Source organism: Adiantum capillus-veneris, chromosome 27 (assembly GCF_014529385.1).
Source record: "Adiantum capillus-veneris isolate H3 chromosome 27, ASM1452938v2, whole genome shotgun sequence".
Taxonomy (NCBI): domain Eukaryota; kingdom Viridiplantae; phylum Streptophyta; class Polypodiopsida; order Polypodiales; family Pteridaceae; genus Adiantum; species Adiantum capillus-veneris.
In genome coordinates this window covers 62,180,588-62,204,295 of record NC_140957.1, presented here as the reverse complement: position 1 = coordinate 62,204,295, position 23,708 = coordinate 62,180,588, and positions in this window count along the sequence as shown.

Genomic DNA, 23,708 nt, shown 5'->3' with positions numbered 1-23,708 from the left:
CATAGGAAGAAGATCAGAACTTACCCAAACCCTATAGAGGAGATCGAACGAGTCAAGCAATTAAGGAGTTTGGTAGATGAGACCCAAAGGGAGCTAGAACCAACACCTAGAAAGATCCAAATTACAGACACAATGTTTCCTACACAAAATCAACCTCACAAAGCCCATAGACCACTAGCCATACCTAGTGTCATCCAAGATAAAGCGACTTTAAGTAATTGGGAAGTGTGCGTACCCTTCTTGTTGGAGAAATTTTTATAGAGGGATTACTTGACCCTATTGAAGAAATGGAGATCCCATCTTTCCCATATCAAGGGACTGTAGCCCAAAAAGTTCCACTAAATATTGCCAAATTGATGGATTTCATTGCTTTAGAAGTTAGAACCACCATCATGTCCAAACTATATGGAGACCTCGAGATATTCCTAGCTCTTTGAGCTTTCTTCAATGGAGAACTAAAGGTCTGGTTACCACAATTTGCACCGATAGATAGGTCTAATGAAGTGCCACTAGAGGAGGAAACCTTAGATCCACAACCCAACCTGGATGAGAACTCTGTTGTTGAAATACCTATTAACAAGTTGGGATAGTACTTTGAAGGCGATGAATCCAACGCGACCTTACCAATCACTAGCAAAGGATTAACAATGAAGGGAATCCTTGATGGGGCGCTACGGTTAGCATTGTAACTAAAAATTGTTGGGAATCTATGGGGAGACCTCACCTTGGGACTACAAACATATTGGTAAAGATGGCCAATGGGACCATGGTTAAACCTATTGGGATGCTAGAAGATCTCAAGATCAAGGTCCTTGGCCACAAAGTAAGGCACACCTTCATTGTTATGGATTTTTCCAAGCACACCATGTCATCTGAAATGATCTTAGGATGTCCTTTCATGAGGGAAGAAAAAATGGTACATGACTGGTCTAAAAACCATGTCTACTTACACGTCCAAGACCATCTGTCATTCGAGCTGATCTTGTGACTAGTCAAGACATCCTTTAGGAAACATAGTTATAATTGACCATCGATTGGGCATCACAATTCACTTGGCCCTATTGAAATATTGATACACGTGTAAAAAGGACACTGATATTGGGAAAGATTCCCCTTATATGGATGTTCTACTTGGAATGGTTGAGTCTGACAACATGGACTGGGTCCACCAACAACAACCATAGACACTTGGGGAAATAGAGGGACTACTTGGGTAACACCTGAGGGGGACGAAGTGCCACAACTCGTACCTTTAAATATGATAGGAGCAATGCATATAGCTTCTGATGACTTACAAGATGAAGGCTTGATTGACATTGGAGCTAGTGCATCTCAAAAGACTATAACCCACACGATTTGGAGTCAGAATCATCAATTGAAATTGACTATGAGGATGAAGAATCCGAGTTAAATATTGGTGCAAATGTGGGGACAAACCATTCAAAGCCCAGTGGTACCCTAGATGACAATCTATCATGGAGAGAGAAGACACGAGTAGCGATTTATCTAGCGACTCTGCACTAGAGATCGGCCATTATAAAAAATTAGACAAGATGAGTAAGCAATATAAGAGGTGAAAATATCAAGTAAGAGGAGTAAGCAATATAAAAGGCGATGATATCGAGTAAATGTACGTGCTAGGATAAATGAAAAGAAATCTATCGCAAAATGGCTTAGTTATATGGGGCATGTGATTCTCATAGAAAGTTGGTAGATAATTGGGGTGAATACCTACAAAGAGTCATGTGGTGCAGCCCACAAGCCATCAAAATTACACAGTTAGAGGCTGCAGAGAAGCCAAAGTTGATTCATACTGTAAGGAGATGCAAAAACCAAGAGTTAGCTAAACAACTAAGGGAAGTGGAAGAAAAATCACAGTCCACAACACAACAAGATCCCACGAACTTACACCGTGCACTTGATCATTTCAAATCCTACACCATGAAGGAGCATAAGGTTGTGTATACAAAGGCCCAAAGAACACCTACTAATGGAAGTAATGGAGTCTATGATGGTCTCATGATAGTTAAAGAAATAGAGCTAGTGGACCCAGTGAGGACTCCAAACTTGTTTTCATTGCCCAAGACCTAACAGAGACTGAGGAATATGTACTTAAGGAGCTCCTCAAGGAATTCAAGGATATATTTTCTTCGACATATCATGCCATGAAGGGCGTTCCACCTTCCGTAGTGCAACATACAATTCCAATGATTAGCACTACCAAACCTGTCCAACAAAGACCCTACCCAATGAATCCTAAGAATGCAAATATGGTTCAGGAAGAACTCAAAAAGCTTATCAAGTGTGGATTCATATACCCTATTGAGCACTCAGAATGGGTGTCTCTAATAGTTATTGTGCCAAAAAAGAATGGGAAACTCAGAGTTTGCATAGATCTCAAGAAGGTTAATGCTGCCACTAGAAGAGACCATTACCCCTTGCCATATTTGAAACATGTGCTTGAGAGAGTCACAGGAAAGGAAGCTTATAGCTTTTTAGATGGGTACTCTAGTTACAATCAAATCACGATTGTGCTAGAGAACCAAGCTAAAACCACTTTTATAGCTGAATTCGAAGTGTTTGCATTTTGTGTTATGGCTTTTCGATTAACTTATGCCCCTGATACATTCCAAAGATTAATAAGCACTACTTTTAGGAAATATTTAAGGGAGTTTTACGAAGCTTTTTTGGATGATCTTTGTGTTTATTATTCATGGAAAGAACATCTATCATGTTTATGAAAAGTGTTTGAAATGTGCAGATTGTATCACATTTTATTAAACCCTTTCAAATGCCATTTTAGGGTTAGACATGGAGTCATTTTAGGACAATTTACCACCACCTACAAACTATAAGGGAGTCCAAACATTCATGGGGAATGTTGGTTATTATCGACGGTTTATTTTAAACTTTGCAGAGATAGCCTATCCATTGTATAAGCTTCTTATTGAGTTTCACTAGACGGCGGAGTGTGACCATGCTTATGAGTTATTAAAAAGAGCCTTGACAAGTGCCCCAATCCTACAAGTGCCCGATTGGAACGCAATTTTCCATGTGCATATTGATGCTTCAAACTTTGCTATTGGGCTTGTTTTAGACCGACCAAGAGAACGTAAGTTGGACTACCCCATTAGCTTTGCAAGTTGACAACTGAATGATGCTGAGAGGAACTACACCAATACAGAGCGGGAAGGTTTAGCTATGATTTTTCCAGTAAAGAAATTTCGCTATTACCTTCTTGCCATCAAGTTTGTTTTTTATATGGATCATCGAGCGTTTTTGTATCTAGTAAACAAACCATGTTCCACGGGAAGAATCATACAATGGTTATTAATTCTTCTTGAGCTTGATTTTACCATCGTGGTGAGACCCGATAAAAGGCATGTCATGGTTGATCATTTGTCGCACATACCCAACGGTGAAGCCCCTACGGGAATCGATGATGAATTTCTCGATACTTCCCTATTCCTAGTCGAGACCATGCCTGAATGGAGTGAGAAGATTATAAACTTTTTAGTTAATGGTTTTCCATCCAAGGAGCTTTGTAAGGATATAGCTTGAAAGCTACTAAAGGAATCTGAAACTTATTCTCTAATTGCAGGTACTCTCTACAAGCTAGGGAAGGACGATATTCTTAGACGATGTGCTCGTGAAAATGAGTATTTGTACATACCGCAAGAAGCATACATGGGCATAGCCGGAGGACATTTTTCGGACAACTTACTGCTAAGAAGGTGTTGCAACCAAGATATTGGTGGCCCACCTTATTCAAGGATGCATCACTTTTTGTAAAGGGATGTGATGAATGCCAACATTACAAGACCACACAATGGAGGATTGGATTCCCTTACATCCTATTAAAGTGACCTAACCATTTGAAAAATGGGGTTTAGACTTTGTAGACCCAATTAGTTCGGCAGCCCGTAACACCCAATCCCAATATATTATTGTTGGAGATTGAGCGGCTGTGTGTGTGCAAGGGTGGAGACCAACCATGGCAATAGGTGTGCGTTGTGTGGTGGACTTGTGATTGACTATGTGACAAAGTGGGCAGAAGCTAAGGCAACACACAAGACTGATGCAAGGCCAACCACTAAGTTTCTCTTTGAGAACATCATTATGCGATTTGGTTGTCTCTTTGAAATTGTGAGCGATAATGACACTCATTTTATAAATGAAGTGATAAAGGAACTCACAACAAACTTCATGATATCCCACCATAAGTTGACGCCTTATTATCCATAAGCAAATAGCCAAGTTGAGTGTACTAACAAGACTTTAATTCCTATCTTGACCAAGACGGTAGAGGCTCATCGCACATATTGGGATTTGAAGCTAACATCAACTCTATGGGCCTATCGCACTGCATACAAAGTGGCTGTTGATTGTACACAATTCAAGATGGTATATGGCTAAGAAGCAGTTATGCCATGGGAGTTTTTCATTCCTAGTCTTTGAGTAGCTTCACATAAAGGTTGGGATGGTAATCCTTTAGTTGAGCGTTTATATATCCTTGAGCGTTTAAATGAAGAGAGACAATTGGCTGTGCAAAATGCACTTGTGGAGAAGGATAGGTGAAAGAAATGGTTTGATCGTCGTTTAAAGAACAAGGATATCAAGGTTGGGGAGTTAGGTTCTTATCTATGGAGTGCATAACAAGAAGAAAAATCTAAAATATGCAATAAAAGGACCATATAGAGTATGTGAAATAACCCCACAAGGTACATTCGTGTGGAAACTCTTGATGGAGTGGAAATCATTGGATTCCTCAATGGGAGTAAAATTAAAAGATACTATGATCCCTTAGGCCAAGAGGAGCTACGTGCCGTTCATAAAGAAAGGCCACCAAGGCATAAGCAGAATTGAAAAAGATACGAGCCCAAGCCGAGGCTCAAGAGCGACAACTATGTATTAGGCGCCAACAAGAGGCCAAACTTGGAGTTACACATGCATTTCAAGTTGAATCAGAGGACGATTTGGGAGATTCTGACCAACCTCTATGATACCCCATTGAGTTAAATAGCACCTATGGGAAAGTGCTATATAATGCTGTCGTGCCGTGGCACGTTCATAACGTGAAATTACAATATCTACCTCACTCTCGATGCTTTTGTTATGTGGGACCAAATGCTATAATGTACATAATGTGATATATGCGAAAATAGATGCCACGGTTGCAGTCGTGTACATACCTTGCCTGTTGAGATGTAGAGAGAAAGAGAGAGAGACGAGACGAGACGACAGACACACCATATACGCTCCCAAAGACTGATTCATATTGAGGACAAGATACAAATATATAGGTGAGACCAAGTTCAGTAGAGTGAGCCATATATAGCTCCAACACCCCCACTCAAACAAAGGTCTCTAGCTTTGGATGAAAAAACCCTTGGGGAGTTCAAGGGAAAAACCCAAGCCCCTATACAATGTGAAATATGAACCAGCGGTGATGATGTGAAAGTGAATTGTGCATATATGTACAAATATTCAAGTGACTTAGATATCACAAGGTGAAAATGTGGAGTGTGCATAGTGCATGGTACCTAAAAGATTACAATGTCATATGTACAAAGCTATTACAATAGCAAAGAAGCTAATCTAGAAAGAGTGAGGCCGAAGCAACTCCAAGCTCCGAGCGCAAGAGAATGAAACGTGACTCAATATTGAGGCCTTTGGTCAAAATGTCTGCAATCATCTGGTCACTTGGACAGTGTTCAACCATAATGGTTCCTTTGCGTACTTCATACCTGACATAATGATAATGGACAACAATGTGCTTTGACTTATTATGTTGAACATAGTCTTTTGCAAGACTATTAGCACTTTGGTTGTCACACTGCAAGGGTGTGCTAGAAAGAGGAGAGTGACCAATATCAACCAGCATTTGTCAAAGCCAAATCAACTCACGAGCTGCAAGTGATGCCGCAATATATTCTGACTCAGTCGTAGAAACTGCAACACAACGTTGTTTCTTGCTGGTCCAAGAAACAAGACAACCATTTATAAAGAAGCAATTTCCACTAGTAGATCGCATAGATAAATGTGAGCTTGCCCAGTCTACATCTGTGTAACCCAAAAGAGAAGGAGATTGCATAGAATCCGATGTGAGTTGTCTTCGATAGACTAAACCAATATCTGTAGTGCCTTTCAAGTATTTCAATATACGCTTTGCAGCAGACCAATGCTTAAGAGAAGGACATGCAAGATGTTGTCCAAGATAATTAGCAGCAAACAGAATATCAGGACGAGTGTTCATGCCAACAAACTGAAGACATCCAATCAAGTTAGCATAAGGTTGATTTGTGACAAGTTGACCGCCATTGTCAGAAGTATTCTTCGTAGAGCTCGCAAGATAAGGTGTGTTGGTTGAATGTGCAGATTCCATACCAAATTTTTGAATAGTATCTGCAATAAAATTTGACTATCGAAGGAATAAAATACCTTTTTGTACGGTTCCGTTGGATTTGAATGCCAAGACAAGAGTGAATCTCTCCAAGATCCACCATATCGAATGCAGAAGAAAATAACTTTTTCACTTGCTGAAGAAATCCCAAATCATTGGAAACAAGGATGGTATCATCCACATAAAGAGCAAGAATCACAAAACTGCTACCTTGGCGTTTTATGTATAAGTTGGGGTCTGACCAGCAAGAGATGAATCCTTTAGAGGTGAGAAAAAGATCAAATTTTGTATACCAGGCTCGCGAAGCTTGTTTGAGACCATATAGTGCCTTATGGAGTTGAGCAACAAGGTCTTCTTTACCTGGAATAACAAACCCTTTTGGTTGTTCCATATAAATTTCCTCTTCCAAGTCACCATTAAGAAAGGCAGTTCGCACATCCATTTGATGAGTTTCTAAATCAAATTGAACAACAAATGCCAATAAAACTCGAACACTTGTAATGCGAACAACTGGTGAAAAAGTCTCTTGATAATCAACACCAGCTACTTGGGAGTAACCTTTTGCAGCTAAACGCCCCTTGAACTTGTCAAAAGATCCATCTGCTTTTACTTTTGTCTTATACACCCACTTACATTTAATAGCTGTACGACCAGGAGGTAATTCAGTTAGTGTCCATGTACCTTTAGAGATAAGAGAATCGTACTCTGCTTCCATAGCCTCTTGCCATTGATCCTTTTGTGGTGAAGAGATAGCTTCATCATAAGTAACGGGATCTTCAAAAGTAGAAAAAGCATTATCAGCAATATCGTCATCATAAACATGACATGAGCCATGTTCAAAATCAATAGGCAGATCAAAAACAATATCAATATCATCATTGGCAACATTTGGAATGGATGGTTGTGAAAAGGAAAGTTGATCTATAGGAAGAGTTTCATCTTTCGAAAGCAATGGAAAAGCCTGAAGCAATGATTTAGTATTGATAGCCAGTTTTCGGCTCTCCATAATTGCCATAGTAAGTTACTCAACCCTACCAAAATCACCCAAACACTATGGCTATCCCTACCATTTCAATGTAAATAGGCGTGTGTGAGTTAGGAGACTTTTCTCATATTTTCTTAAAAAACCCTCAATTAGCTAGTCACTGGGCTAGTTGAGTCAAAAAAATAAAAAAAATAAAAAATTTTATGGCCCATTTGTGTGTAAATATTGTATTATATATATGGCCTAAATATAGGGATTTTTATAATTATTTTGGTATTTTATTTAAATATTTCTACTTAGGTGTGTGTTTTATTAAACCTGTGTATGCCTTCTTTCATCCTCTTACACCATAAGTATATTTTGCCAATGTGTACATACTCTAACCTCATATTTTTCCTTTATACGAATCACCCCCACATTTTCACCCTCACCCTCGTGAAAACAAAAAAATTGAATTCTACTCATTGGTCACGTTTATTATATTATTTACTTGCATACCTTTTACTCTTTCACCCAAAATAATACAAAGAGAGACCATATCATATGATTCCAATATCTTTCCATATCCATAATTCCTCCATATTTTTATTATTATTTTTACTCATTATTCTAACACCATGTGCTCATTGAGCTAAAGTCCATCAATAGTCCATACACTAGTCCCACCATGTATATATTTCTTTATTCACCAATAATCCTCCTCCATGCATGGGTCAAGGGCAACTTGGATGCTTTGTATTATGATATGACAAAGGAGGGGCTCACTCTTGGATGCATTGTACAAATTCAACAAAGGACGGGGCCACAAAAACAATTTTGCAGGCATAATAAACAGGCTTTTTGGTGAGTATTTTGGCACCCATCTCCACTCCAAATTTGGAGTGGTGGTCAAAAGAGAAAATGTGGAACAAACACTGTATAATCACCTCAAAACTTTTGGTGATTTTTGGAGCAACCACCGGTGAGCGATCATTTTTTTAGTGGACCTCAGTCTGCCCACTTTTCTCACAAGTAGCCCATAGTCTTCTCTCACCTCTTTCCACACTTCTACACACACACACACATTCCTCTCAATCCCTCACTCAAACCTGCACCTTCAATGGCTTCTCTCACCTTCTTTACCATTGACCTCCCCTCTTACTTCCATAGCTCTCATATGAGCTCTCCATGTACATACACCATCTCTATGCCTCTCTCTATTATCTCCAAAGTACAATTGCATCTTACTCCTTATATATATACATACATTCAGCATGTGTACCATGCTTAACCTCTGTAAATCAAGAGATCTCATCAACGGAATTACCATTTTCATCACGATAATCAACCTTGGCGGCGGTGGCGTAAAGAAGGGAAGACGAAGAAGAAGATCGATAGTCATTTTGAGAACCTACACAAGTAAGTCCAAAACTTCTTCAAGCTTCACCATCACAAGGATTTGCTCACTTCATTCAACCATCTTACTTCAACCATTCCCCCCATTCTACCCATTGTAAATATATCATTAACTTTCTAGTGATTACTAACACTAACCACTAATATACTAACACAAAATAGCCATTGACCTAACCATAAAAAACACCTCACCTCAAGACATGTGTATAGTAACTCTCTCTCCCTCTCTCTCTCTCTCTCTCTCTCTCTCTCTCTCTCCTTACTTACTTTCACCTTATCTACCATCAATAATGCTCTCTTTTGAGCCCACACCCATGACTCAAGGAGACAAAGAAGGCCCACAATGTTTTGATATTCAAAAAAATCATAATCTTGATTTGTTAGCTTGTAAATTAGGATTTCCAATAATCTTAATGAGGGGTCTCCAACCTATAAATAGGCCCCTCTCCTTCTTGTAAAACAACCTCCAATATCTCACATAGCACCCCAATACTCTATGCGTGAGGAGAGACTTAGGTGTAGCAACCACTTGTGAGCTTCACTCTTGGTGTGAGAGAAGCCTTCAAGCTACACATTGCAAGTGAGAGAGCGTGAGTTCCACAAATCTCAAAACCACTATTGTATATGCCCCTTCATCATCAATAAATTGAGGTTTGGTGCATCAAAGGCGTGATTCGACGTTCAAATCTTCGTTCTTCCATTTGTGCAATACGGTCTGGTGAATTCAAGGTGACTTGTGTATTTTGAGTTTTTATCGGTTGATCTTGATTTTAGAAAGTGTTTTAGTGTGTTTTTCATTGCCAGTTTTTTGCCCATTGTAAGAGGGTATTTCGTGATAGGTCTCCCACACCCTAAGACAGTGTGTGTGTGTTTTGGCAATGTTTAGCAATCACTAAGCATTGAGTGAGTTTTGTACAAGTTCTACGATAGCATCATAACGAACCATCTCCATTTGCAAGTCACAAAGAAGGTATTACGCAAGATCCTTTCCTCTCTCTCTTCCCTTTGCTCTAGCTCTCTCTGGTCCATTTCATGTGTGTCTTGGTGTGAGGTTGCTTGTGTGTGTTGTGTGGTGCATCTTCTTGGTTGTGCCAAAATCTCTCTTGCGTCCTAGTTCGCATACCATAACTAGGTGGTGCCCCTATCTTGTTTGGGTTTGGATGTGGGTTTGTTGTTGTGTTGTGCTTGTGGTTGCCCTAGCCCCAATTGAGCAGCACGGGAGCCTTGAGGGGTGTTTAGAGGTCGCCTCTCTTGTTGCCCGCCCCGGACCGCCTCAATTTTGGTGCCCCCGCTGAGGATGGCTTGTGTGTTTTTGTGTAGGTTCAACCTTTAGCATAGTCAAGTAGGTTGCATGAATCACGAGAATTTGTATGATCCTTTCATTCCCATTGCAAGGCAAAAGGTACACATAATTGTTAGTACTAAGTTACAATTTCAATGTGTAATTCGTAGAATTTTAGGTCCCCTTAGGTTGGCAGAGATAAACGCATCAGTAAATCCTTTTATTTTGCCTCTCATTAGGTACGACCTTAGTTTGGACGTCTATATTTTTGTTTTGTTTTAAGAATTAGGTCATGCATAGATCATGGATAATGGCCCAGGAATAGAGGTTTTTCCCTTCCATTTCACTCCACACATTAGAGTAAACATTGCAATTAGTAGAAAAATCCATTTTCAACAACGTATGGTGTTCATGTTTGGTGCCCAAAGAGTAGCAGAAATTCTCGTGTCACCAAACCCTGTCATCCTACCTCTCATTGATTATCATAGGTCATTTGATGTGAATATTTTTATTTTGTTGTAGAATAGATTGCAATTTAGAAAATATTATTGTGTAAATCTTTTAAAGAAAGAAAAAAGAAAAACGCGTCACTTTGAAATCAATTCAATGGAGAGCCAACGCCAAATGTCTGGATATCCTCTTTTCTTTTGAGAGCCTGGAGAGGATGCATAATTATTTTTAACAAATTTCAAGATGTCTTGTCGTATCAAGAGGATAGTATTTGATCAAGAACGTGTAGAGATGTTTGAAGTGATCCTTAGGAAAGATGCTAGCACTTGGTTTGACTCTTTGCCTGAGGAAGTTAAAGGGAATTACACGGAAGTTGTGAATCATTTCAAGAGATACTTCTTTGATCCCCAAAACACTCAAAAGCTATGGCAAGACATTGTTTCTTACAAACAAACAGACTTAGATGACTACTACTTGTACAAGCAAGAGTTTCTATGTCTTTGGGCTCTATGGGTGAGAAATGTTGCTAACCCTGGTGATGGTGCAGAGTTCCTAAAGAAGGAGAGGTTCATAGCCAGAATCTTTCCTGACCTTAAGGTAAAAGTTGAGGCGGGTGCACCTGCTACCTTTGATGCAGCTGAAACTAGGGCTGCTGAGAAATATAGGAAGCTCAAGTGCTTAAGGGGAGAGGTTCCAATAGAAGGTCTTAGACCCAAAGGTAAGTCACAAGCATCAACATCTAGGGAGCTTCTTGAGGTAACGACGGAAGTGATTGAGAAGTTAAATGAATCTTTAAGCAGCCTGTTAATTCACCTTGCACAAACTGTAGGTCCCAAGAGACAAGCAAAGAAGTCAGAAGAGCGAGAGCCACCACGACCTAGGAGAGTCTTGCAATGCTGGAATTGTGGAGAGTCTGGACATGGGATGTATAATTGTCCTTGGCCCCGTGGGGAGCCAGGGAGACCTAACTTGAACTACCCAGTGATGAATGCAGGTGAAGGAACTAGTCAACAACCACGGCTTCTACAAAGGCCAAATGGAGCAAGACCACCTCCACGAGGAGTGGAAGGAGTTCCGCCTTTGCGAGACCCAAATGTGCATGTGGTAGAGGTGACAAATTCCAATGAGGTTGACTTGGAAGCAAATGGCATTAAGCGTGGCCGAGGAAAAGGTAAGGAGAAAGAAGGAGTTACGTCACAAAGTGACCATGGACGAGAAAAGAAGGCAAAGGAGACCAAGGAAACCAAGAGGATGCGACATCGTATCAACCTCCAAGACTTCCCTCTTGGACATGGTATGGCTCCATACAACTTGTTGGAAGACATGAGAGGTAAGGGTCCTGATATCTCATGGCCTCAGTTTCTTGCATTATGCCCACAAGTTAGGAGGGATTTAACGAAGGCAGTTAGCACTAGGAGAAAGATAAAAGAGAGTGTTCCTATTGTAAAAATTGCACATGTTGAAATGAATGAGGATATTACACCTGTGCTACATTGTTACATCAAAGGAAGATTGGTTAGGAAAGGCCTAGTGGATGGGGGTGCACAAATTTGCATCATGACAGACGGACTCATGCAAAGACTAGGCATGCACATCCATGTAACACCTGAGATCAAAGTGAAGATGGCAAACAATAGAAAATCTAGGTGCGTAGGCATTTGTAAAAATGTCTTTGTGGAGGCCTTTGGCATTAAGAAGGCGGTGGATTTTTATGTTATGTCTACCAAAGAAAATGGTTACCCATTTATCCTAGGGAGACCATGGCTAATGAAAATGCGAGCTTTGCAGGATTGGGAGAGTGGAAAGCTAATTTGCAGGAATGACAATCATAAGAGGGTTGTCTTTGACATGAAGAAGCAATGCCAAGAGGAGGTCCATGAAGAATCATCTCAAAGTGAGACGGGAGAAGATTGGACTGAAAACACTTCAGAAGAAGAAAGTAGCGGCATCATTATTGAAGAGGAGTCTTCCATCGAAGTCATGGAGGTAAGGTTTAAGCCAAACAACCAGGAGACCTCTTCTCGAGGTTTGGAAGAGGTAGGTACTCAAGAGAATCAAAATGTGCAAGATGAAGAAATGTTAGAAGGTATGTTGTCTACAACACTTACAAAGGATGAAAGAGAGGAGTTCAAATGTGTGCTAAGGAAATCTCCTAGGCTTTTTGCTAAGGACTACACCGATGTGCGTGGAGTGGATGTTGTTCAGCACAAGGTTGAGATGAAGCAAGAGGCCACACCTAAGGCTCAAAAGCTACAAAGACGAGGAGTCATCAAGGAGCAGGCTCTACTCAAGGAGGTAAGAAAGCTTCTAGGAGCAGGTTTCATTTATCCAGTGGAGAATTCAGAGTGGGTCTCTCCCATTGTTGTCACTCCTAAGAAAAACGGAAAGTGGAGGGTGTGTGTGGATTACCGTCCACTCAATGAGGCAACAAAAAGAGATCACTTTCCCCTCCCATTTCAGGATGAGATACTAAATGAGGTAGCTGGTCATGAGAAGTACACTGTGTGTGATGACTACTCAGGCTACTTTCAAATAGGTATCGCATTGGAAGATCAATTGAAAACAACCTTTATCACTCCTTGGGGTTGTTATGGTTTTAGAGTCATGCCATTTGGTCTGACAAATGCTCCTGCAACATTCCAACGTTTCATGAACATGGTGTTTCAAACATTCTTTGGAAAGTCAATTAGGGTATCCATTGATGATTTCTGCATTTATAGCTCAAAATCATTGCATCTACAAAGGGTAGAAGAAGGTTTAAAGAAGCTCTACGACATGGGAGGTCAACTCAACCCCGACAAGTGCCACATAGGTGAGGATGAAGTGATCTTGCTCGGTCACAAGGTTTCCTATAAAGGCATTGAGGTGGATCCTTCAAAGGCAAAGGCTCTTATTGAGCTCCCATCACCCAAGAATCTCAAAGAGGTCATCTCATTCATTCAAAACGTGAAGTATATGTCACGCTTTATTCACTTAGCTTCGGAGTTGCTTCATCCTTTGCAAAAGATGACACAACAAGTAGAATTTGCATGGTCTAATGATCTTGAAGAGTATTTTAGTAATATTAAAGTCATTTTGTCAGAGCTACCAACACTCATGCCTCCTTGTTGGGAGTACACATTCTTTGTTAGCTCTAGTGTTGGGAAGGAAACAATTGGTGCAGTTTTATTACAACAAGATCCCCACAGTACCAAGATGCGACCAATCTACTTTGCTAGTAAGGTCATGAATGCTTTGGAGAGAAGCTACACAGAAGCAGAACTCATGATGCTTTCTCTCATGTTTGCGGTGAGAAAGATTAGATCCTACCTGCTACCAAAACCTTTTGTAATTCTCACTGCAGAAAATTTGTTCCCTTGGGTGTCATCTCAAATGAATCTTAGTACTAGGATCTCAAAGTGGATTATGGAGTTGTAAGAGTTCCAATACTCTTTCAAGGTAGAAGATAGTGTGCGTGCACAATTGGCAGGGATTCTCACTTATAGGGTACATGAGAAGGAAATTAAGGTGCCTCAAGTAAAGACCCTACCATTGCCACCACCAAAAAGTATTCCTAATGCTTTTACCTTGTTCTTTGATGGAGCTTTTCGACAAGCCACAGGGAAAGCAGGGGGAGGGCTAGTGTTGCTCAACCCAAGTGGAGAGGTGGTCATGAAAGAGAAGGTCAATCTACCAGGTTCAACTAGCAACAATGAAGCAGAATACGACACACTACTTCATGGTTTGAAGATGTGCATTGGCCAAGGTATACAACGTCTCATGGTAAAAGGAGATGCACTTCTCATTGTTAAACAGATTTTAGGCATTTGGGCATGCAAGAATGAAAGCTTAAGGACAAAAGTTCATGCCATTCGTAGGATGTTTAATCAGTTTGAAGAAGTGCAACTATATCATATTCCTAGGAAACAAAATGAAGATGCCGACTTACTTGCACAACAAGCAGTTACATGTGTCAAGAAAGAAGTGCAGGTCATCATGGTGGCAGCAGCTGTCAAGCAATCGAGATACCAGGGATTGGAGTCATTGACTCCCATTATTGGTTACATTTTGGAGGGTGAGTTTCCACAAGACTTCACGAAGGCTCAGAAAAGGAGACTCATGAAGAAGGCAAGTTTCTATCTCTTCCTTGAAGGCTCCCTCTATCAAAGAGGGAAGGATCAAGTGTGCAGAAGAATACCAACTATCAAGGAAATTCCAGCCATTCTAAAAGGTTTGCATGAAGAGGCATGTGGTGGTTATTTTTCCCAAGAATTAACTGTGAAGAAGAATTTGCTTGCGGGGTATGTTTGGCCAAGTTTGCATGTGGATGTTCAACATTGGTGTAAAAGCTGTCACAATTGTCAGATAAATGGAAATAGAAGGTTGGTGCATGGCCCGAGGAAAATAGTGCTTGCAAATGGACCCTTTGAAAAATGGGCATTGATGCTATGGGTCCTCTGCCTAGAACAAAGAATGATAAACTCTACATTCTAGTGGCTGTGGACTACATGACTAGGTGGGTAGAGGCTCAAAGTGTGGCAAGGGTAAATGGGAAAACATTGAGCAAGTTTGTCTACACTAATATTTGTTGTAGATTTGGCACACCTCTAGAGATTGTTTCGGATAATGGTCCAGGGTTTAGGAAGGGCTTGCTCACAGAAGTTTGTGAAGAGCTTCACATTCTACATCGTCATAGCACACCATACTACCCACAGTCAAATGGTTTGGTGGAGAAGGCTAATGGTGTCATTGCAGGAATCATTAGAAAGATGGTGCAAAACAAGACAAAATTATGGGATGACTTCTTGGATGGTGCCTTGTGGGCATATCGAACCACATATAGGGAAGCCACGGAGTTCACACCATTTCACTTGGTCTATGGTCAAGAGGCTTTGTAGCCTATCGAGCTCAACATTCCAACAATGCGGATTCATGGCAAAGGTGCACAAGATGATCAAGAGGTATGGATGGATCGACTTCTTACGTTAGTGGAGCTTGAGTGGAAAAGAGAAGCAGCTTACGAGTGTTACAAGAGGAAAGCCACACAACCGAAAGAAAAGCTCGACAAGAAACTGAAGGACAAAGGCATCAAGGAAGGAGAGCTTGTGCTAAGGTATGACAATCGACTCGACAATCGTTTTGATGCCAAGTTTGAAACTAGATGGCAAGGGCCATACATAGTCAAGAAGGCTTTCAATTCAAGTTACTATCAGCTTATGGACTTGAATAGTAAAAAGCACTCCAGGAAGGTAAACGGGTATCGCTTGAAGCCGTATTTGAGTCGCCTTCTACCAAAGGATCTACCAAAGATCTGTCAAGAGGCCGCTGTCTCATGTAAGTATTGTTACATAAAGTATGAGTGTAACTCCAGCCAAAATTCTGAGGGCCCAAACAATGAAGATCTCGTCAAGGACTCTGAAGCACTCTCTTTGGAAAAGATGCTCTATGATGGTACATGAATATACCTCCATCCCGGGGGAGGGCTAATGATAGCCGTTTTTCGGCTCTCCATAATTGCCATAGTAAGTTACTCCACCCTACCAAAATAACCCAAATACTATGGCTATCCCTAACATTTCACTGTAAATAGGCGTGTGTGAGTTAGGGGACTTTTCCCATATTTTCTTTAAAAACCCTCAATTAGCTAGTCACTGGGCTAGTTGAGTCAAAAAAATAAATAAAATCAAAAAAATAAAATATATTATGGCCCATTTGTGTGTAAATATTGTATTATATATATGGCCTAAATATAGGGATTTTTATAATTATTTTGGTATTTTATTTAAATATTTCTACTTAGGTGTGTGTTTTATTAAACATGTGTATGCCTTCTTTCATCCTCTTACACCATAAGTATATTTTGCCAATGTGTACGTACTCTAACCTCATATTTTTCCTTTATACGAATCACCCCCACATTTTCACCCTCACCCTCGTGAAAACAAAAAAAATGAATTCTACTCATTGGTCACGTTTATTATATTATTTACTTGCATACCTTTTACTCTTTCACCCAAAATAATACAAAGAGGGACCATATCATATGATTCCAATATCTTTCCATATCCATAATTCCTCCATATTTTTATTATTATTTTTACTCATTATTCTAACACCATGTGCTCATTGAGCTAAAGTCCATGAATAGTCCATACACTAGTCCCACCATGTATATATTTCTTTATTCACCAATAATCCTCCTCTATGCATGGGTCAAGGGCAACTTGGATGCTTTGTATTATGATATGACAAAGGAGGGGCTCACTCTTGGATGCATTGTACAAATTCAACAAAGGCGGGGGCCACTAAAAGACTTTTGCAGGCATAAAAAACACACTTTTTGGTGAGAATTTTGGCACCCATCTCCACTCCAAATTTTGAGCGGTGGTCAAAAGAGAAAATGTGGAACATAAGCTGAATAATCACCTCAAAACTTTTGGTGATTTTTGGAGCAACCACCGGTGAGCGATCATTTTTTTAGTGGACCTCAGTCTGCCCACTTTTCTCACAAGTAGCCCATAGTCTTCTCTCACCTCTTTCCACACTTCTACACACACACACACATTCCTCTCAATCCCTCACTCAAACCTGCAACTTCAATGGCTTCTCTCACCTTCTTTACCATTAACCTACACAAGTAAGTCCAAAATTTCTTCAAGCTTCACCATCACAAGGATTTTCTCACTTCATTCAACCATCTTACTTCAACCATTCCCCCCATTCTACCCATTGTAAATATATCATTAACTTTCTAGGGATTACTAACACTAACCACTAACATACTAACACAAAATAGCCATTGACCTAACCATAAAAGACACCTCACCTCAAGACATGTGCATAGTAACTCTCTCTCTCTCTCTCTCTCTCTCTCTCTCTCTTCCTTCTTACTTACTTTCACCTTATCTACCATCAATAATGCTCTCTTTTGAGCCCACACCCATGACTCAAGCAGACAAAGAAGGCCCGGAATGTTTTGATATTCAAAAAAATCATAATCCTGATTTGTTATCTTGTAAATTAGGATTTCCAATAATCTTAATGAGGGGTCTCCAACCTATAAATAGGCCCCTCTCCTTCTTGTAAAACAACCTTCAATATCTCACATAGCACCCCAACACTCTATACGTGAGGAGAGACTTAAGTGTAGCAACTACTTGTGAGCTTCACTTTTGGTGTGAGAGAAGCCTTCAAGCTACACATTGCAAGTGAGAGAACGTGAGTTCCACAAATCTCAAAACCACTATTGTATATGCCCCTTCATCATCAATAAATTGAGGTTTGGTGCATCAAAGGCGTGATTCGACGTTCAAATCTTCGTCCTTCCATTTGTGCAATACGGTTTGGTGAATTCAAGGTGACTTGTGTATTTTGAGTTTTTATTGGTTGATCTTGATTTTAGAAAGTGTTTTAGTGTGTTTTTCATTGCCAGTTTTTTGTCCATTGTAAGAGGGTATTTTGGTGAGAGGTCTCCCACACCCTAAGACAGTGTGTGTGTGTTTTGGCAATGTTTAGCAATCACTAAGCATTGAGTGAGTTTTGTACAAGTTCTACGATAGCATCATAACGAACCATCTCCATTTGCAAGTCACAAATAAGGTATTACGCAAGATCCTTTCCTCTCTCTCTTCCCTTTGCTCTAGCTCTCTCTGGTCCATTTCATGTGTGTCTTGGTGTGAGGTTGCTTGTGTGTGTTGTGTGGTGCATCTTCTTGGTTGTGCCAAAATCTCTCTTGCGTCCTAGTTCGCATACCATAACTAGGTGGTGCCCCTATCTTGTTTGGGTTTGGATGTGGGTTTGTTGTTGTGTTGTGCTTGTGGTTGCCCTAGGCCCAATTGAGCAGTACGGGAGCCTTGAGGGGTGTTTAGAGGTCACCTCTCTTGTTGCCCACCCCGGACCGCCTCAGTATTATCAGAATCTTCCATGGACCATGAGCCTCCCATAAGATGTTCGTTAAAAGTAGCATCACGATTCACAATTACTTTCTTGGAGAAAGGGTCATAGAATTTGTAGCCTTTGGAAGTGTCAGAATATCCAATAAAAATAACTTTAAGACCAGGAGCATCAAGCTTTGTTCGTGTTTCTTTGGGAACATGAATATAAGCAATACATCCAAAGGTTCGAAAATGAGATACAGAAGGAATGTCACCTATCCATGCTCTGATGGGTATCTTACCAGAGGGTGCAGTAGTAGGAAGATGATTCTGAATAAATGCTGCTGTCAAAGTAGCTTCAGCCCAAAAAACATGAGATAAGCCAGAATGAATCAGCATACAGCTTACAGCATTGAGAATAGTGCAATTCTTTCGTTCAGCAACACCATTCTGTTGAGGCGAATATGGAATGGTGTGTTCATGATGAATTCCATTGTCAACACAGTAACTCACAAACACTCGAGAAACATATTCGCCTCCATTGTCACCACGAAGCTTCTTAAGGCGACGACCAGTTTGAAGTTCCGCAGCCTTGTGGAATTGTTTGAAAACAGATAAGGCTTTAGATTTTTGTTTAAGTAGAAATACAGTCATATACCTTGAGAAATCATCAATGAAAGTAATGAAGTAGCGATATTGTGATCTCGAAGAAGGTAGAGGTCCACATATATCAGTATGAACAAGATCCAATATGTCATGAGAATGAGTTGTATTTGAAAGAGGAAAGGGTTTACGATTGTGTTTCCCAAGAGCACAAAATTCACAAATTCCCATATGGGGATGGGCTTTAAGATCCATACCATGAACAAGATCACGACGTTGAAGATCAAGGAGTTTTGAGAAATCAGCATGAACAAAATGGTGATGCCATACTTTGCAATCATGATCACCTGGAGCAGTGAAAATATTTGCTACAGCATCGTTGAGAGAGAGTTCAAGCAAATTACCGTTTTGAGGAGCAGTGGCTATAGTCTGTCCATCTTTCTCAATTCGGTATTTGGTATGATCAAATCCAACAAACAGACCAAGATCAACAAGTCGAGCAACTGAAAGAAGATTACGTTGAAGATCTGGTACATGTAATACTCCTCGCAAATTTCGAGTGGAAGAAGATAAGGTACCAAGATATAAGTCTCCAATACCCTTTACTTGACAAGTAGTATCATCAGCAAGATAAACAACACGTTGAACTGGCAGTGGATGGTAGTTATGGAGCCACTTAGACTGATATGTCATATTTCCTGTAGCACCAGAATCGACAATAAAAAGTGATCCATCACGTACATGAAGTATTCTGTCTGGAGCAACTGAACATAGGACGCAGCTTGTTTCTGGTACAATGTTGTTTCGATGTTCAATAGCATATGCTCTATTCCGATCTGTGTCGAATCGACGCTTATAGCACATATGAGTGGGATGATCAGACCACAATATTCACAAGAAGAAGAAGAAGAGTCTCTAGATAAACGTGGTTGTTTTGTGGTAATATTGTGTTCTTTATCATATTGACGTGCCCAACAATCATCTTCAGTATGGCCATTTCTGTTGCAGTAAGAACATTGCTTATTAGGAAATTTGAGACGAGAGAAAATATTACCGCGACAGCCACCTCTGCGATTTCCTCGTTGAAATGGACGCCTTCGAGCATAAAAAGCATGTTCCATCTGTTGTGACTCCGTCTCCTCTTGTGAAATCATAGTTGTATCGTGACCAGCATTCCGACGTTCTTGACGTTGAGAGTATTCAATTAAAGACATGCAAGCTTGGTCGAAATCAAGACCATCTTTATTAGAGAGAATAGTAACAATGTTATCATAAGAAGAGTCCTTCACCGTATCAAGGAGAAGTGTAATCAGTTGCTTTTGTGAAACAGGATCACCGGCATCAGCAAGTTGATTAATAATAGATTTGAAAGATTCAATATGTCCCGTCATGGCAGTACCAACTTCATATTGTAACTTGTTAAGCAACCCTCTTAAATAAAGTATTTCTGTAACAGATTTCTTTTGAAAGTTTGCAATAAGGTACTTCCATACATAGTGGGAAGTAGGCAGTTCATACATATCAAGCAAAAGGGAATCAGTAAGAGCAGAAAGAATATACCGACGAGCTACTTTATCACGTCGTTGCCAATCCGTATAGGCAACATTCCAATCTTCAAATATAGGTCCTTCAGTGATAAGAACGTTATCATTATCCGTATCAACAGGCTGAGGCGGAGAAACACGATTTCCAAGAACAACATCGGAGAGTTCATCGCCTTCAAGAATTAACAACATCTTTGCTTTCCAGCCTGGAAATCCTTGACCTTGGAAAGGAGGAATAGAACGCTGGCCAGAAGGAAAGTCGTTGACGAGAATATTCATAGCCATATCTTGTTGCGAGAAGACGTATAAGATAAGATCGCAGAATCTGCACACCATATATGGTGAAGGTCGCAATTGAGAATGAGAGAGATATAAGTACTACGTTCTGTCAATGATAAACGTAAGAAGGATGCTCAAGGAACGTCCAAAGATGTGAGAGACGTCACCCAAAAAAGGCAGGGTAAAGGAGACGTTAATAATAAACGAGTCCTCAAAATAGAGTGGCGTGAGACGCAAGATTGACGGCCACAATACGAATAGTGAAAAGCTAAATCTTCTAAAAAAATTTAACGCCAAAATAAGAAAAACGATCGCGGACGCTTCACAAAGAAGTAGGACGAAGAAAGCTGCGTCAAGCTCAATTGCAGTAAAAACAGCATAACTTTCTGCTGCGAACTCCGATTGACGCAAACCTAGAACTCAAATCGAAGAGCTCGAGGAGACGAACAAGTTTTGGATGAAAAGTGTCCATTGTTCTATGCTCCATTGCGCTTTTTCCGTTTCTCCAAATTTTGAGCAGAACAACAAGAAAAATTGAGATGAAGTTCAGGGTGTCATTAACAAGAAAATATAATCAACGATTAGATTGATTAGAAATAAATGCCACATAAAACACTAATCATATTCTTCTTAACACAAAACAACCACAATTAACAAGAATTAACGCTCAAAAATAAAATTTGTAACAATTTTGAATCTTACATGCGAATCGCATACACATACTGTTGTCACCATGAATTGAATTGGCGCGTGATCATTACCGCTCTGATACCATGTTGAGATGTAGAGAGAAAGAGAGAGAGACGAGACAAGAGACACACCATATACGCTCCCAAAGACTGATTCATATTGAGGACAAGATACAAATATATAGGTGAGACCAAGTTCAGTAGAGTGAGCCATATATAGCTCCAACATTGCCGAGAGGGCGAGGCCCTAGACGTGGCGCTATGACATGATTTTTCACATAAATACATGCCTATTTAGCTTTATAAATGTACAAATTTCAAGTGTATCGAAGTGGCACGCTTGTTTTGCCTAGAAAGTTCAATGCGGACAATCTCGGCCAAAAATAGCAGGTTTCGTACGCTGGCATAAAAGACGTTTCCAAAGTGCTTACCAAGTGGAAAAATAACGTTCAACATGAAATTTGAGCCCAATGGGATTTTTCCACATTTAGGGATTTTTTCCAGCTTGTTTGGGCTTTTACAGACAAAAAGGGGCATTTTTGGCCCAAAAATGGTCAAAAATAGCATGAAAATAGTTCAAAGTAGCTCAAAATGCCACATCAACGATGGATCCATTGTTGCTCAAGTTGTGTGGGAAATTTTAGAGCCAAGAATGAGCTCATTTGGGCATATGAGCAAGGAGATATAGACATTCCTTTGCAGGTTGCTAATGTAGTCCCGTGCTGCTTCCACTACATGGTTGAGGCTGTGAGGCCTCCAATTAGGGTTTTCACTCCTCAAAAAACTACTTGGGATTCTCCAATGAGGTAATGAAGCTTTCATGAAATGGTCACAATGAAGTATCAAAGCGTAAATTTAGGGTTTTTAACAGGTCAAATGAGCACTGCATCTGTGCAATTGGGAGCGAGGCTATACCTAATCTTCAAACACACAAGAGTTTTGAGTTAATCTTGGTTCATTTTCAAAGTGGAGCTTTCATGGATGGAGTTTTGTTCTTTTTTAGTGTGTTTTTGGCTTCAAATAATCTACACCTTGCTTGTATTTGCTACGAATCCTCACAGTCAGAGGCCCGGTGCTTTCCTAGTCGCAGTGCGCACTCCTTGACACATTTTTGGTGAACCTGACGCAAATTAAGCTAGGATGAGGGCTCAAAAGCTTCACTAAGAGTCTCAAATCAAATCTTTAAAGCTATGGAGCAACAAGAGCAACAGGGGGTTCGGTTCGATCCTGTCACAATGCAAATGTTTCAAGCTTTTGCAGTGTTTATGCAGCAGCAACACGCCGCGAAAAGGAGGGAGCTTTTCCTCAACCAAAGCTCTTCAATCTATGGTAAAGAAAATGGACCAATTTAAAGGTAAAGATGTAACAAAGTATCTTTTGGGTATGTAAAGGAGATGGAGCTACATCGAGTGCCCAAAGCAAAGATGGTGCAAAGTTTTGAACTAGCTGTGGTTCACGAGATCAGAGAGCATGTAAGGGCAAGATGGAATGAGCAGGGAATACCTTCTTGCTTTATGCATACAATAGTTAGAAAGAAGGCCCCAAGATATTGAGATTGCAATAGCACGATTGAAAGATGCAAGGTTAAAGAATAAGGACATATTTGATAAGAGGCATAGGCTTAGACCTAAAGCTATTGAGGAAGGTGATTGGGTGTTGGTGTATGATAGTATTCTTGAAAACCAATATTTAACAATAAGAAAGCTTTCAAAGAGATGGCTTGGTCCTTATGTGGTTCAACATGTACATGGGAATGCAACTTACACCTTGCATGAATTAGATGGGATAAAAATGAAGATTCCCATCGCAGGGAAAATAATCAAGTTATCCAAAAGAAGAGGTGATATAGATCTCTTTGATTCACAGGAAAGTCAGAATGAAGGCTCTCATGAAAATGGTATGGATGTGGACGGAGAACAAGAGGATGATGCGTTAGATTTTGTTGAAAGCAATGATGAAATCGACATGTATGTGGACTTAAATGAAGCCTAAACCTGCAAAAGATATTTGTGGCACATGCCAAAGGATGTGCAAGTTTAGAGGGGGTGGATGTTGTGCCGTGGCACGTTCATAATGTGAAATTACAATATCTACCTCACTCTCAACGCTTTTGTTATGTGGGACCAAATGATATAATGTACATAGTGTAGTATATGCGAAAATAGATGTCACGGTTGCAGTCATGTACATACCTTGTCGGGCGGGCGAGGGCCTAGACATGGCAC